Below are 17,172 nucleotides of genomic sequence, written 5' to 3'. Positions count from 1 at the left end.
GTTTCTTGACTGCTTTTCCTTTGCTTTCCTTTTTTCGTTCCCTGAAGATTATTAATTACTGATGCCGGATGCAAGGGCAGGCGTTGTGGCTTCGAAATCCAAAGGATTTAGGGCTGAGATGGCTTCTCTCACATGAAGAAAGCCATTCCCGACTCTCTGTCCAGGGAACCTCTGCCTTATCTGCCTACAGGATCATCCTACTTGCTAGAAAATACCTGTATGTGAGTAGACTATCAGGTGGCCTTATGCCTTGCAGATGATGGATGTGGGAATTTGGACGAGACAGCCATTGTTATTCCTTGCCTTAAAGTCATGTGTTTACGTGGAAAGTGGACTCAAACGCCATTGTCTCTACTTTCTAACTTGTGACCTTGGGCCATTCGCTTAATCTCTCAGCTCTTCTAGAACCAGGAGAGACTTTATGGGGCCTTCCTTGGACAGAATGCCCTCCCTCTGCATGTCCTCCCCCGCCTCTTGTTTCTAGAGAACCCTTAGTCTCCCAGGCCTCACCGTAGTCACAAAAGCCTGACTCAAGAATTAGCGATTGAAAGAAGGAGAGCAGGTAGAGAAAATAGCGGCTGGGCCAGGAGAACTGGTGACAATGGAAACAATAGAACAGCCATAGAGCAGAGGCACACAGTTTTCAGTTCCTCCCTGAAGTGTGTAAATAACACCTTTCTGAGTTGCTTTGTGGATACTGAAAGCCCCACCAGACGGAAGAAGCTAACTGCGTGAGGACCACGAGCACGCAGCTCCCCAGATCAGCTAGAGCCTGGAAACTGATGATGTGACACTCCCGTGACGCAGCCCTGCTACTGTCAACCAGTCAGACAACTGTCCATGAGCTGATCACCCACGCTGTGATTCTCTCCCTCTCCTTGCCTTTGAAAAAAACGCCTTTCCTGAAATCCCCAGGGGGGTTTGGGTCTCCTGAGCCTTAAGCGCCCATACTCTGGTTTGGCCCTGCAGTAAGCTCCGCCCTTTCCTTCGCCACAATGTGGTGTCATTAGACTGGCTTTACTGCACATTTCACGTCACTGGTTTTCATTGAGTTGATCAAATGAGACAATTCTAGTGCCCAACATGAAGTAGGGGCTCAAAAATTTAATTCTTTCCATTCAAGTCTTGCTTAAAGGACCCTCTAGTGTATATTCCACCCCCGTCCAGAAGTAAGCCAACTTTTACTGTCAGTGGGGATTTTGGCTAGAGCAGAAATTATTTTTCTAAGATAGGGCTTTTTCCTTCACAGCTGATAAACCCCAGAACATCTCGGAGAAGGAAACAAACTTGCAAACACTGATCCAGTGATAGTTGCCTTTCCACCAAGTTAGAGTTTGGAAAGATAAAGGTTATTGCATCTGGAAAGATGGAGATTATCTCTGTCATCTAATTTAATATGTGAAATACGGACATTGTGATCTGAGCCACCAGGTAGTGTAGTCATTTCCCATTTGTAGTTTTGATGGTGTTAGAAGACTACAGCCATGAGCTGTCTCACACGTAGGGTCCCTGGACTTTCACCTGCCTCTCTTCCTCCGTCACACCCTCCTGCATCCACTGCCAGGATTTGGGGGGCTAGAAGATTGTGTTGGGTAGGGGTTAGAATTCACATTGTGGAACTTCTGCTTCCAGGCTTTCTGAGCAGGAGGGCCCATTCTTCACTGGATGGGTTGTCCCTGAGTTTCTGACTCAGCTGATTCTCTTGTGTGTATTTGTGTGTGGGTGAATCTGCTCATCTGTGAACAATAAGATGGCTTGGGTTGTGGCTTTTGCCCTGGCTGCTCTACCCGTCATCCGTCTTCCATCCATTTTCAAAACCCCATCCCCTCACAGACTCTCTTCTGTTCTCACTGCTACAAATTTACATTAAAAAGATTTTTTTTCTTGGTTTTTTACTATCTAGTTTCGCAGGGTCTCTGAAGGGGAAGGCAACACTTACGTGAGTCCGACCTGCTATTATCTCTCCTTGGAGTCCTGTGACCATCACACGGGCCAGCATCTCTCTCCTTTTCAAAAATCCCTCATCTCCACCTCACATACCTTGACATACGGCTCTGCCTTTGTCCTCGGCGTCTCAGAAACTTGGCGAGAGCATTACTCCGCCCACTCTGTTTACCTTTCCACATCCCACTCTCTCCAGCGTGCTCCTGGTGGATATCTAGCCATGTCACTGTACTTGAACGGCCAGCAGTAGCTTCCGTATTGCTCAAAAGGCATCTTAAGTGTGTTCTGCTTACCCTTAGGAAATGCTAAAAAAGAAAATTCAACTGAGTGCATTTTAAAAATCTTCGCGGCTTTCTTCAAGGATTCGTTTATGGGTCAGAGTCAAATCTAGTAGATAGAAAGGATTGCTGCTGAGGTATACAGTGAATGAATTTTATAGACAGAGGGGAAAAGGAACAAGAAAGCTGTACCAGGCAAAGAAGAAGGCGGGTTGTTCTAAAGTTACTTTCCTGATAGGAGATGGCAAGGATTTATCTGGCAGGTAAACTAACCTGTGCTGATCAGGCAATTCCTGAGTGACTGGTATTAGACTCATTTCTAAGAATCAAAATTATAATGAGGTTTCATTTTGGTGATGTGGGGTTAGCATGAGTGACTCAGTTCTGGGCCTACTGCCTTGTTTTTAACGGACCCGACTAGGATCCGTGAGGACACGGGTTCGATCCCTGGCCTTGCTCAGTGGGTTAAGGATCCGGCGTTGCCGTGAGCAGTGGTGTAGGTCGCAGACGCGGCTCGGATCCCGAGTTGCTGTGACTGTGGTGTAGGCCGGTGGCTACAGCTCCGATTGGACCCCTAGCCTGGGAACCTCCATATGCTGTGGGTGTGGCCCTAAAAAAGACAAAATAAAATAGAATATATAAAAGCACATGTAACAGTGTTTTTCTTCTTGAAAACTCCATTGAATTTCATCACACAGCACCTTTTCTGTTCCTTTACAAATCTGGCTGCACTTCCCTTCTGTGGGCCTTGCGGGTTCATCCTACTCTACACAGGCATGCACTGCTGTAATTCACTGTGGCCTCATTGTAAACCTTCCTTATCTACTTTATTCTTTCACTCTGAATGACCCCTTGGCTTACGTGGTCAACCCTGTGGAAGTTAGTTTCTTATTTGTCTGTCAGGTGTTGTATCAGAGTTCTATCCAGGAAACAGAACTGTTACTTGGAATAATAAGGAATTGGGATCGATTATAGGGATTTGATCTCATGCAATAATATGACTGTTCTCTCTGTGATCAGTGGTGGGCCTGCAGTCATCAGGGCCGGCATGTGGGGAGGTAAGATGAATATGACGTGGGAGAGGGAGTTCCCGTTGTGGCTCAGTGGGTTATGAACTTGACTGGTATCCATGAGGATGCAGGTGTGATCTCTGGCCTCGCTCAGTTTAAGGATGTGGTGTTGCCTGAGCTGTGGTGTAGGTCACACATGTGGCTCAGACACTGTGTTGCTGTGGCTGTGGCGTGGACTGGCAGCTGCAGCTCCAACTTGACCCGTAGCCTGAGAGCTTCCATATGCTGCAGGTGCAGCCCTAAAAAAACAAAACAAAACAAACAAACAAACAAAAAGACTTGGGGAGAATAATGAGGAACTGAACCCATGAGGATGAGCTGGGGACTGCATTGGTCTCTTACTACTTCCGATCATCCAGTCACCTCACTTCGATGTTGCAGGTGAGCTGCAAAAGAAGCTGCTGATTTTTCTCACAACACTAACCTCCTGCCGAGCCCTCAAATCAGGGAGGTTGAAGGAGGGAGCTGACCGGAAACTGAAGGAGTTGTCGGCTGAACCAGTGCCCCACAGCCACCAGGGGAGTCAGCGACGACGTCTGCGAGCTGCAGTAGTGTCCCTTGTCACCTCCCTGGGCAAAGGAGACCAAGAAGAAGATAGCTGTTGCTTCACCTCTGCTTTCTAAATCCCAACGGAATGTCTTCGTGGCCTACACTAACCTTGAACTACCCAGGGAAGAAAGTTCGAGAAAATGTAGTTTCAGTTAAGCTAAGTAGACACAGGACACATCCACCTAAGGTCTTGAACTCCAGACCCATAAAGCTAGAGTGACCACATACTTTGCTTTGAAACTCAGGCACTTCAGAGAGTGAACGACGATGAAGCAGATGCTAAAATCCTCACACCAATCCAGACTATCTGTTTCAGAACGCGTACTCTAGACCTGCAGGTTATCTGCTCTAGATTGGACCTCTCAGAGTATTTCCCTTACGTGCAGTATTTGATGCTAGTCAGGCGTACTCTTATTTGCCGTAATCCTACCCTGACATTCTGCTAAGTCGTATGAAAGAGACACATTTCCATGGCAACCAAAATTTCTTCCCTGGCTTTTAAAGCCTTCTGCTATGATGGTCTCTAATAATGAGCTCTAAATATATTGTTTTCTTATTTTTCTGTTTTCCATTGACTTTTGCCTTTTTTCCCCATGGAATCCTCTCCGTTTAAATGAATTTAAGCGTCTTTGTCGATGTCTTTAAATCAGTCTGTAGATTTAGTGTACTTGTAATTTAAGTTGAGAGGGGCACCATGATTTCTGGAGTTCACGTAAACTACATCAACTTAATTTGATGATTAAAAGCCGAGTTTTTTTCAAATTCACATTTGAAAGTTTTTAATTAGCTTTTGATCTCAGAGGAGCATCCAACTCTAAGATGTTTTTCAGAACAGAGATAGGTGGTTGGAAATTCCTGAGTTCAGTGGATCTTTCCTTTGCTAAGTAAGATTGTCCTTTTTTTTTCCTTTTTGGCTACACCCATGGAATGCAGACATTCCAGGACCAGAGGTCAAACCCACACTACAGCAGCGACCTGAGCCACAGCAGTGACAGTACTGGATCCTTAGCCCACAGTGCCGCAAGGGAACTCCGAGGGTGTCCTTTCTTTCTGTCCCAAAAGTTCTTCTTTGGAATGCCCATTGTGGCTCAGCGGAAACGAATCTGATTAGCATCCATGAGGACACAGGTTCCAACCCTGGCCTTTCTCAGTGGTTTAAGGATCTGGTGATGCCATCAGTCAGCTGTGGTGTGGGTTGCAGACGCGGCTTAGATCCCACGTTGCTGTGGCGGTGGCGCCGTCCTGCAGCTATAGCTCCAATTCATCCCCTAGCCTGGGAACCTCCATATGCCGTGGGTATGGCCCTAAAAAGACAACAAAGTAAAAATAAAAAAAGTTCTCTTTGGTGAGTCTATATTCCATCATTCTCAGGAGAATAGGAGAAGTTTAAAAAGGAATTAAAGGCCAGATAGGTATGCTAGTGGCCAGAAGCTAGGAAGTTTATCTCAGATGGCTGCCTTACATTTATAGTGATCAGTTAAGGACTATGGATACCTAAAGACTTGAGGAACAATCCAAGGAAAGCAGGAAACCAGAGGAGGAACAGACCAATGTAAGACGAGCCATGTCGGAGGTGGCAAACATTGGTTGAATCTGTATTCCACGCATGGAATTAACACACATAGGAGAATTTCCAAGAAGTGACCTCTTCCTCAGTATGGTTCAGAGACACATTTGCAGAGACCAGCTCAGCAGGACGGGGCTGAAGAACGGGTGCTGTGGAACTTAAGAAAAAAGTTAACATAAAACAAGACACAGAGACCTTTATCTTAATTAAAGGTGGGAACCGGGGGACTCAAGGTCTCAGGGACCAAGAGCGCCGCCTCAAGAAACCACACTGCTTTTATTGTGCTTTTGAGGATGACGTCAAGCGAGGAGGGGGTTGTAGGTGCAGGATATGGTTTTTTTTTTTTTTTTTTTTAAAGTTCTTTTATTATTTTAAAAGTCACATAGCTGGAGTTCCCGTCGTGGTGCAGTGGTTAACAAATCCGACTAGGAACCATGAGGTTTCGGGTTCAATCCCTGGCCTTGCTCAGTGGATTAAGGATCCGGCCTTGCCGTGAGCTGTGGTGGAGGTGGCAGACACAGCTCGGATCCTGGGCTGCTGTGGCTGTGGTGTAGGCCAGCAGCTCCGGTAGACCCCTAGCCTGGGAACCTCCATATGCTGAGGGAGCGGCCCCAGAAAAGGCAAAAAGACCAAAAAAAAAAAGTCACATAGCTGGCAGCTAGTTAAGCTTTTACTCTGACCTTTAGGTATTTAACAGTCATTAGCATTTGAGGAAGCCTGGTGCCAGCTGTCTATGCAGAGCATCTAGAGAATTCCTCAGACCCACATGCCTTTCTGCAGCAACCCCGCGTGCCTAGGTTTGCACCTCATTCTCCTTGCTGATGTATATTCCGCTAACGACCGCTCATAAACCCCCTGGGGCCATGAGGCTTCTCTTTCTCTTATTTTAACAGGACCTATCATGCTGTGCAAACTGTGTTGCAATCTGCACAGGTCCGGTGTGCCTAGACCACCGCATAATGTCCTCATTCAGCTGACCCTATGAATAACTTATGCCTTTAGGTCTTTGTTCTTTTTTTTTTTTTTTTGTCTTTTTGCTATTTCTTTGGGCCGCTTCTGCGGCATATGGAGGTTCCCAGGCTAGGGGTCCAATCGGAGCTGTAGCCACCGGCCTACGCCAGAGCCACAGCACCGCGGGATCCAAGCCACGTCTGCAACCTACACCACAGCTCACGGCAACGCCGGATCGTTAACCCACTGAGCAAGGGCAGGGACCGAACCCGCAACCTCATGGTTCCTAGTTGGATTCGTTAACCACTGCGCCACGATGGGAACTCTGGTCTTTGTTCTTAAGCTTAAGTCATGGACCAGCACTGCGACTGCTTTTCAAGCAGGAAGATGGGGTCAAGTAAAGCAGGACAAGATGGAGTTTTCAGCAGAGAAAATAGAAGCAAAGAGGCTAAGAGAAGATGGTAGAGACGTGTCTCCCAACACGTATTTGGAATATGATGAAGTTGTGCGTGTCTTTAGCCCTGAGAAGTAGCTGCCTTCAACTGTCATAGACAACTGTCGTTACTAGCTTTCTTGGGAAGTATAAATTATTGAAATGATAAATCTTTCTCTATTAAAAGTATGACTTGGAGCAATCATTTTCCTGCAAACTGGAACATGGAGAGTCCCCATCTCTTCTGGGCGTGCTCAGGTTTTACCAAGTATGTGGACAAAACTTTCCATCCTCCTGACCGCCGTGCTTCCACCTGCACAAGTGAAGAGGGAGCCTCAGAGCTCTGTTGCCTGACACGGTCCCTTTGCGTCTCACAGTTTCCCAAACTCACAGCTCACACTGTACACTTTGTGCCTAAAAGGTTGACCTCAGGTAGAACTGCGTCCCATAAAAGATATGTTGATAAATCCTAACCCCCGGTTGCTCAGAATGGGACCTTATTTGGAAATAGTCGATTGCAGATGTATTTAGTGAAGATGGGGTCACACACTGGAAAAACCCACGACCTACCCTTCAGCCCGCACCTCGACGTGTTAATTCTCATACAGTTTCAACAGCCTCCTTCTGACTGTATCTCCTGCTCCTTCTTCTTCTTTTTTTTCTTTTTTGTCCTTTGTCTTTTTAGAGCCTCACCCGTGGCATACGGAGGCTCCCAAGCTAAGGGTCAAATTGGAGCCGCAGCTGCCAGCCTACACTACAGCCACAGCAATGCCAGATCCGTGCCACGTCTTTGACCTCCACCACAGCTCACGGCAACACTGGATCCTTAACCCACTGAGCGAGGTCAGGGATCGAACCCGCAACCTCATGGTTCCTAGTCGGATTCATTTCTGCTGCGCCATGAGGGGAACTCCTAAATTCCTTAGAATTTTAAATTTGCTGTGACTTTTGTTAGAAGATGCTTTCCTCAGATGACTGAATGACTTCCTCTTTCAAATGCTTGAGGTCTTGGACCCAGCATAGCTTAGGAAGATCTTTCTAATCACTTTATGTGAAGTTGCTATTCCCTTTTCTACTTCTACTTACCCTCCCTGATGTGTTTTTTAAAGTATGGTTGATTTACAATATTATATTAGTTTCCTGTGTACAACATGGTGATTTGATATTTTTATAGATGATACTCTAATCTTATTACAAAATAATGACTATATTTCCTTCTGCCGTAAAATATATCCTTTTTGCTTATTTATTTTATACTCAGTAGTTTGAATCTCTTAATCGCGTACCCTTTTTATTCCTGATGTATTTTTTACCTTAGTACTTTTCACCATCAAATGTGATTTATAACTTATTTATTTTATTTGAAAGGAAAAAACTCATTAAGATATAGTATAAAATTGATATAAACACCTAATGATAAATGGATTATTAAAGAGTGCTAACCCGAAACAAACAGACTGTTGGCTATTTCTCCAGGAAGGATGGGTCTAATCAAGATCAGCAGAGAATTGTAATTTGGGGTCTAAGAGCTTGGCAGGCCATGTGTGAGACCCCTCACAGCAGAGGAAGGAGAGTGCTTGTATAAAGGAGTAAGGAGGTTGAGAGGCCAGAGCAAACAACGAGCCCCTGGCGTTTCATGTCTGTGTCCTTGCCAGGAACAAAGAAGAACCTTCTTCCTTTTGGACTCTGCTGTTGTCCAGAATGTGAGAGCTTCCTCTCTGGTCTCCTGACTCTATTTAATTGAAGTTTCTGTTTTTTAATTTTTTACATTTTCCAGACTTTTTTTTTTTTTAGGGCCACACCCACAGCATATGGAGGTTCCCAGGCTAGGGGTCATATCAGAGCTACAGCCACCAGTCTACACCACAGCCACATCAGATCCGAGCTGAGTCTATGACCTACACCACAGCTCACGGCAACACCAGATCCTTAACCCACTGAGCGAGGCCAGGGATGGAACCTGCAACCTCATGGTTCCTAGTGGGATTTGTTTCCGCTGGGCCACAACGAGAACTCCCCAATTTCCACCCTTTTTGTCAACATCTTCCTCTGAAAGCGTTGCTGATCAGGGGTCAGGTTTTCCAATTTCAGTAGTTTTTTTGTCCATCAGTGCCAGGAAGGGCCTCTCTTGAGTTTAGTGTCACGTTGGAGAAAAAGTGCACAGATTGGAAAGCTGTTGGAGTTACATTTGAGTAACAAGGAGTGGGAGGGAGAACTCTCTGGCACTTTTTATATAGACCCCAGATGTTATCAAGAATTTAGACATCGGGGATCATATGAAGCATTATATCATCATCAACGGTTTGGTGACAAAATTCCAACAAAGCTAATCTGGGTTTCTTGAGGAAATCATCTCATTTGATGTCATCTGCTTCAGTTCTGGGAAATCTTTATTTCAGGTCCCCAGATCACATGCAGATCCAGTCAGATTTCAGTGCCTCTTTAGGCATGTCGTGTGAATTCAAGAGTCTATCTCTTCCTTGGAGCTTGGTGGGATAGGGTTGGTTAGCAGGGTCTGAGAGAGGTCTCTCCAACTAGCTTGAGCAGACCTCTTCTGGAGGCATCTTTTCCAGGAGATGAAATCTCCAGTGTGCTGGCTGCGATGCTTAAGTTCTTCATCTCTTGAGAGTGCCCTGTGAAATGACTGATGTGCCAAAACAGGGTTACTTTTGTTAGAAAGAACTAGGCCTTTGTAATGAAAGAGTATCTCTGTTTTTATCAGTTTGGGGTCAAAAGAAGCAGGAGGTGTCCACGTGCATTGGACACCCTGTGACTATCTCGAAGAGTGAGTTTATGAGTTCAGAAAGGGTGGGTCTGAGATGTAGAAGGACTCAGGGCAGTGTTGTTGGCCAAGGTAATTGGAGGCTTCTGCACATTTTGCCAGTTGAGTCTTGATCATGCCATTAGTGTGTTTGACTAACCCAGAGGGTTGAAAGTGATAAACACAGTGAAGGTGTTGTAAAGCTGGCCACAAAACACAGAGTTGCTGAAGTATCTGGGCAGTAAAATCGGGTTTCTTGATGGCTATTAAGTTTGAGAGGAATTCCTTGGGTAGGGATTATCCTTTCCCTACCAAGGACTTTGGCCGCAGAAAGAGCCTGTCTTCAAGGGAGGGCTTCAGTCCGGTGTGGATAGATCCAGCTCTTGACTAAAACACTCGTTAATTAGACAGAGAAAGTGGTTTGCAATGTATTGGCCAGAGCTCACCTGATCCGTTTGGCAGTTTGAATTGTTTAGGGACAGTTCAGATGGCTTCGTGCATTGTCCTTTGGCCAGGTGGGACGAATGAGGCAGACACGCTGGGCAGCCTTGTCAGTAATTGCCACCACTGGTAATGCTGTCGTTTTGTCAGTAGAACAACAGTGTCACCAGCAGTGGTGAGGAGCAGGACGTTTACTACTGCTAGGTACGGTTGGTGTTACCGAACCAGACTCGGGGCTGCTTGCCTGCGCCCAGTGAAGTCAGTGTCCTAACCCTGACTGGTAAAGGAAAGAGCAGCATTTATTGCGAAGCCATGCGTGGAGTATGGGTGGCTAGTGCTCAAAAGACCAGAGCTGTCCGGTGGATTTAAGGAAGGGTTTTTAAAGACAGGGTGAGTGGGAGGGTTGCAGGGTGCCAGATCAGCTTGTGAACAGGCAGACTGGTTGGTGTTCAAGTAACTGGGAGTCAACACCATCGATCTTCTGGTACCAGCTGGTCTGGGGTCTGTGCGCTGTGGTCAGCATGCAGATAACTTCTGTCGGATCAGCATGTTCATGGTATGTTCGTACAGTGAAATTCAGACACTGTGTTTTCATACAGAGAAAATGATCAAGTGAGATCTGTGTATATGAACACAGATAAATCTCAATAATGTAGTGCTGTTCCAAAAGGAAGCTGCACAAACATGGAAACAGTATGTAGATTTTGAAACATAAACACAGCACTGCACTTATTATAGACAACTGTGTACGTAGTAAAAGTATCTCAACTTAGAAAAACACATACAAACTTCCCAAGAGTGGCTAATAAGCAGACATGAAAGGAAAGGAACTCTGGGGTTATACGAAAGTATTATAAAAGTATCTGTAATGTTTAGTTCTATAAAAATCCATAAAGCAGTACAGCAAACTGTTAAATTTCTTAAATGTCTGTCGTGCGCATTTTATGATGGTACTTTTGAAAATATATGAGGTGTTGTACAGTTTCTCAATTATCTTACAATCTGGTAAGGGACGGTATGTGTCCCTGCCTCTTGTTGGCAGAAAAACTTGAGTTTCCACAGAGTTGATTTTTCCAGCCTCATTTATCTAAGCATCATGCTCCCCTTCTGATTTGTAATGCTACCTTTGTATATACAGATTTGTGTACATGCAAGGGTCTAGTCTGTTGTTCTGTGCCTTTGCTGTATTTGTCTACTCCCTGTCATTGGTAAATTATTCTAAATAGTATGAATTTTTTTTAAAAAAAGATTTGGTTATCTGATTGGGCAATTTTTCTTCTTCGAGCAGTATTGGCTATGTTTGGTTCTTTAGTTGGAAATTCATAATTCATAATTATTTAAAGATAAACTTTTAGTTTCATGGAAAGCTTGTTAGGTTTATGGCTATAATTACATCAAGTTTAAAAATTAATTTTGGGAGTTCCCGTCGTGGCGCAGTGGTTAACGAATCCGACTAGGAACCATGAAGTTGCGGGTTCAATCCCTGGCCTTGCTCAGTGGGTTAACGATCCGGCGTTGCCGTGAGCTGTGTTGTAGGTTGCAGACGCGGCTCGGATCCCGAGTTGCTGTGGCTCTGGCGTAGGCCAGTGGCTACAGCTCCGATTCGACCCCTAGCCTGGGAACCTCCATATGCCGTGGGAGCGGCCCAAAGAAATAGCAAAAAGACAAAAAAAAAAAAAAAAAAAAAAAAAAATTAGTTTTGTCTATCATACTAAGTGAAGCTAGGCAGTGAAAGACAAACATCGTATCTTATCACTTATATGTGGAATCTAAAAAAAAAAAGATACAAATGAATGTATTTGCAGAATAGAAACAGGCTCACAGGCTTTGAAGACAAACTTATGGTTTCCAAAGCAGACAGGATTGGGGGGAGGGTATGGACTGGGGTTTGGGACTGGCCTGTGCACATCGTGGTAGATGGAAGGGCCTACAGTGACCTGCTGCATAGCACCGGGAGCTCCGCCCAGTCTTCTGTGATCATGTACGTGGGAAAAGAACCTGAAACAGAATGGGTGTGTGTACCTGTGTAACCGAATCACTCGGTGTTCAGCAGGAATGATCACAACCTTGTAAATCAACTACGTTTCCATAAAACTTCTAAAAATGAAAAAAAATTAATTTGGGGGAAAACGGCCACTTTTTGTTATTGCTACTTCTCTTCCATGAATGTGGTTGTCTCCTAGTAGTTAGACGTTTCTTTGTATACGTCGATGAAGTTGCACAGTTTTCTTGAGTGAAGTTCTTATGTTGGCGGATTGATGCTTAGGTGTTTTTTGGTTAACATTAATAACACGGTTTAGGATTCCGTTTTGTGTGGTTGTGTGCATATGTATGTTTGCATACAGTTTAGTAAATTTAGCTTATGTCCAGGTGGAAAAAATAATTTAGGGACATTTAGTTATTTACTCACATGCAAATTTACTTGTATGTGGTAGACACAATTATTAGACTGTTGTCAGTGAGCAAATTCAAAAGCAGATTTATAAAAGTTTGGTATTACTTAAGTCTTGCTTTTCTTTTTATTAATAAAAAAATTAGCTTTTTAGCAAGCCAAGAGGCCCGTTGCTCCCTGGAATCATCAAAATTGACTTATGAATTTGGAGTTTCTGTCATGGAAAAGAGTCGGACTAGGAACCATGAGGTTGCGGGTTTGATCCCTGGCCTCGCTCAGTGGGTTGAGGATCCAGTGTTACCATGAGCTGTGGTGTAGGTCGCAGACGTGGCTTGGATCCTGCGTGGCTGTGGCTGTGGTGTAGGCCGGCAGCTGTAGCTCTGATTAGACCCCCTAGCCTGGGAACCTCCATATGCCGCAGGTGTGGCCCTAAAATGACAAAGACCCCCCCCCAAAAAAATTTGATTTTTCCTAAAAGCCCCTGTGAGTTTAATTATGAAATATCTGCGACATTCTCTCTCCTGGTGCCGTTTGTTAGGAGCAGCTTCTTAGGACAGCTTCGCACATTTTGCATCAGGATTTTTTCATAATAAACTTGCTGAATTTTTTTGTTAATTATAATAATTTTGTTGTAGATATTACTGGATTTTCTGGGGAAGTAATCATACTATCTAAAAATAATGGATATTTTGTTTCTCGCCTTCTAATCCTTAGTGCTAAAATTTTTATCTTATCTTACAGTGATCACCAGAGCTATAATTCATTGTGGAGCAGAATACTGATACAGGGCATATTTTAATAGTCTTGACCTTAAGGAGATTATTTTCAACTTTCATCATTAAATGCAGTGTTTGCTCTATTTGTGGTAGATGTTTGTTCCTTGTTAAACATCTCAAGGTGTTAATTTTATTATGAATCGTGTTGATTTTTTTTTTTCTGGTTAAATCATGGTTTTATTGCGTGCGTACATAGACAGATTCATGCACCAGGGAAGAGGCTGTGGATGACTGGTATTTTCAGTTGAGGGAAAGGACTTGTTTGGTTTTATATGGAGTCGACTTGTGAATATGACTCTCGATCAGAAGCAGAAAAACATGGAATGCTTCATGAATTTGTGTTCAGTCCTTGCACAGAGTCTGTGCTAATTGTCTCTGTGTGGTCCCAATTTAAGTATAAATTTAGTATTTTTGGAAGCACTGGGTTGAATTTTTGCCACTTGGTTTTCTGCATAAAATCTTACGTCTTGGTTTCTACTGAGTGGGTCAGATTTTCCTTATATCCCCTTTTATCTCTACTAACTTGAAATTACAAACTCTGTTCGTTCTTTTAATATCCATGCTTGTGTTTTTAAATATAGCTGTTTGTTTCAGTAAAGTCTAAAATTAATTAATATTTCCATTCTATTCTTTAATGACACAAGTCCTTAAAAATTTTAAGTGCAGTTTCTCTCTCAGCCCAAATAGAGTATAAATTTCTATATTGATCTCTGTCTTATCTCAGTTCTTTAAAAACACTATTCATTGTCTTCAGCCCTCTGTTTTCCTAAGGAGAAGTCTGCCTTCAGCCTAATTTTCCTTACTTTGGAGAGAACTGCTCTTTTCTTTTTGTACGTAAAGATTTTCTTTGTCTTCAATATGTTGCAATTTATTTCCTAGGCAACTGTACTTTCTGAGGTTGGATAAATGGCTTAAACTATCTGTGCCCCAGTTTCTTCACCTGTAAATGGAGATAATAGTGGCCTTACTTCTTACGTTGTTGCCAGTATGTAATCAGTCAGATGTATACAGAACTTGGAGGGATACCTGGCTTAGACCAAATGCTTTAAAATATTAGGTAGTAATACTAGGATTATTACTATCGCTCCCACTATACTAAAATATTTCTGAATTATATCACTTTTATTTTTATAACTTACCCCCAGTGTGCTTTTTGAAAATGAGAAATTCTGGTTTGTTTGTTTGTTTTAATTTTGGAAAATTCTCGGCAGTGATCACTTCGCACATTGGCTAGTTTTCATGCTATCTCCTGCCCCATTGATTCGTTAGTAATGTTTTTCACTTTATTCTTTTTTGGTCCTTTTTAAGATCATTTTGCTTTAATACCCCCTTCTTTATTCATTATTGTTAACATTTTCATCTTTACATGTTAGTCATTTTAAACCTGTGTATCTATGATTATTTTGGATTTTTCTTTTATTTCTAGTATGTATGTTTCGCCTTTTCATTGTGTATGGTAATTATACATTCATGGTGGTTAATTTAAATATGTAGTTCCAAATTACATTTTTCAGTTTGTGCTCATCTTCAGCTGTGGTTACTTTATTTATTTATTTATTTATTTATTTATTTATCTTTTTAGGGTCACACCCGCAGCATATGGAATTTCCCAGGCTAGCTGGTGGCTGAATCAGAGCTACAGCTGCTGGCCTACGCCACAGCGACAGCAATGTGGGATCCAAGCTGCATCTTTGACCTACACCACAGTTCATAGCAATGCTGGATCTTTAACCCACTGAGCAAGGCCAGGGATCAAACCTGCATCCTCATGATACTAGTCAGATTCGTTTCCACTGAGCCACAACGGGAACTCCGATATTTGTAGATTTTAATTGTGAGGGTTTTGAGAGTCATAGATTGTAACTGTCGTATAGGGTGATTTTATGTTTTGCATCGGCTAGGTTCTAGTGGCCTTATAAAACAAATTTGGTTGGAATGGGTGATGTAAGCATCATGATGTGGTGAGGCACTCCTTTTGTCTCTCCTCTTCAACCTACAACCAGTAAAACATCCCTAACTAAACAGAGGTGCCTCTGTCCAACATCCAGGGATGCTGGAGAGCCCCACATATCCCTGCATCTAAAGGTGGGTGGGCTGAAGTCACAGGAGCAGAACTGAGCGCACGCAGAGGCAGTGCCCGCAGTCCTGGTAGCCGTTTCCTCTGGCTGTGGCAGCTAAGGAAACAGCCGAAGCCCAGAAACCCTGGCAGTAGCAGGGAGAGCAAACACACAACTCTAGCCTCTGGGCCGTAGCAGTGCCCATGGTCGCAAGTCACTGGGAGGCAGCAGCAGCAGCGATAGGGCCTGTGATCCCATCCCTCAGCCCGTGACTCCAGCCCCCAAGCCCTGCCCACCGAGGCAGAGCCCACAAACCCAACAACTCTGGACATGGCAGAAGCATCCATGACCCTGGCCCCCATCCCCTGTTTGCGGCCCACCACAGTGCTTCAGGGTGAAAACACCCACCAACCCCCTGTGTGATGCCAGTGACATCAGCAAAACAAAACACAGATGATGCTCCCAGCGACAATAACAAGGGTGCTGGGCAGCAGCCCTGGTAGAGGCGGTGAGCGATGGAGGGTGCAAACCACTTACTCTCGACTATAACCAGAGGCAGCCCAGGTAAACTTGGGCTGTGGTGTCACCTACCAAAGAGCAAAAGAATCCCGCTATTTCTAACCTAATGAATTGTTAGAGTCAAGTAAAAAAAATTTTTTTTACAGTTTTTGCTAAAGAAGAAAAGTGTTCACTACTTTAAATGCATAGACAGAGGAACAACTCATCAAGCGCCACGAAGAACCATGGTAACACTGTAACACACACACACACACACACACACGCACAGCTCTATAGAAACCAAATCTAATGTCACAGAATATTGCAGTCTAACTGATAGAGAATTAAAAATGACTGACATGAGGAAACTGAATGAGCCACCAGAAAACTCAGTCAATTCAGTGAGCTCAGGAATCCACAACAGATCATTATTATTATTTATTTCCTCTGATGCCAGAAGAACATTCTCCTCCTCCTCCCCCTCCTTCTTTTTGGCTGCAACATACCGTGGCTTGATGTGGGCACTCAGTTCCCAGACCAGGCATTGAACCTGGGCCACAAGCGGTGAGAGCACCAAACCCTAACCACTAGACCACCAGGGAACTCCTGGAAAATTATTCTTAATTTTGCCCATTGAGCAGATTTTTCTCTTCCCTTTTCAGCCGAAGTAAAATCATCAACCACCTGCAATGTAGAACCTTTCTAGGTTGGAGGTCTGGCTTTCCAACACTGAGCTACCATTTGCTAACTACACTTCTTATTTGCAGTTGTCTGAAGAAAATCATAGAGAGTGACCTATTCCGTTGAGGGTAGGCAGTCCTTAGGGGATGCAACGCAGGGGCCACCGTCAAGGAAGCCCCTGTTCAAGTACACGTGGGTCTTCCCCGTCAACTCCGCGGCTAGAGTTCTTGGATATACCATTCCCATTTAATGACAGAAATCTTTCATGCGTTTCATTCCTTGTTGGAATGATGATCGTCATAACCTAGGACTTAATGTCTATTTCATATCTCAAAATATTTTACATTTTTTCACAACAGGAGAGGTTTCAGTTAAAGCGTAATAACAGGCCAGCAGGCCTTGCAAGTGAGCCAGTAGGTAGCTTTCTATTCCAAACTCCCTGTTGTTGCCGCTAGATGGCAGTCGTGGGCTTTTGCCAAAGGCACCTTGTCTGGTGGCTCTAGACACATTCAGAATTGGAGCATGAAACTTGTGATGTTGCAAAGGACCCACTTGTGCCATGGCTCTTGGAAGCTCTCAGAGAGACTGTTGAGGCCCCAAACTTTACTCGGAGTCAGCTTATTTCCTGGATATTATGTGAATAGGAGCGAATGAAATTTCCAGATTTGGGGGTCAATTTTGCACAGTTTTGCAAAGCAGGCAGTCATTAAATGACTAAAACTATGCATATTGGGGCTATAATAACAACTGACTGTGTAAAATTTTGAGTGTGGC

General features: G+C 43.9%; 1 long non-coding RNA gene and 1 other non-coding gene across 2 annotated transcripts in view; one reads left to right on the top strand and one right to left on the bottom strand.

Moving 5' to 3' along the window:
• LOC146399656 (uncharacterized) overlaps positions 1-17,172 on the top strand; it is a 186,081-nt gene that overhangs the window by 153,418 nt on the left and 15,491 nt on the right. The gene's annotated exons all lie outside the window — the stretch shown is intronic.
• Positions 13,475-13,581, bottom strand: LOC146399659 (U6 spliceosomal RNA). Its single transcript, XR_014816925.1, has one exon. It is a non-coding gene; the product is annotated as a U6 spliceosomal RNA (small nuclear RNA).

This window comes from Sus scrofa, chromosome 9, assembly GCF_054392235.1.
Source record: "Sus scrofa isolate SSC_HxYL_T2T_F1_AM1 chromosome 9, Sscrofa_HxYL_maternal_Yorkshire_Landrace_v2.0, whole genome shotgun sequence".
NCBI lineage: Eukaryota > Metazoa > Chordata > Mammalia > Artiodactyla > Suidae > Sus > Sus scrofa.
The sequence above is the reverse complement of the archived record's forward strand: the minus strand, read 5'-3'. Positions and strand labels throughout refer to the sequence as shown.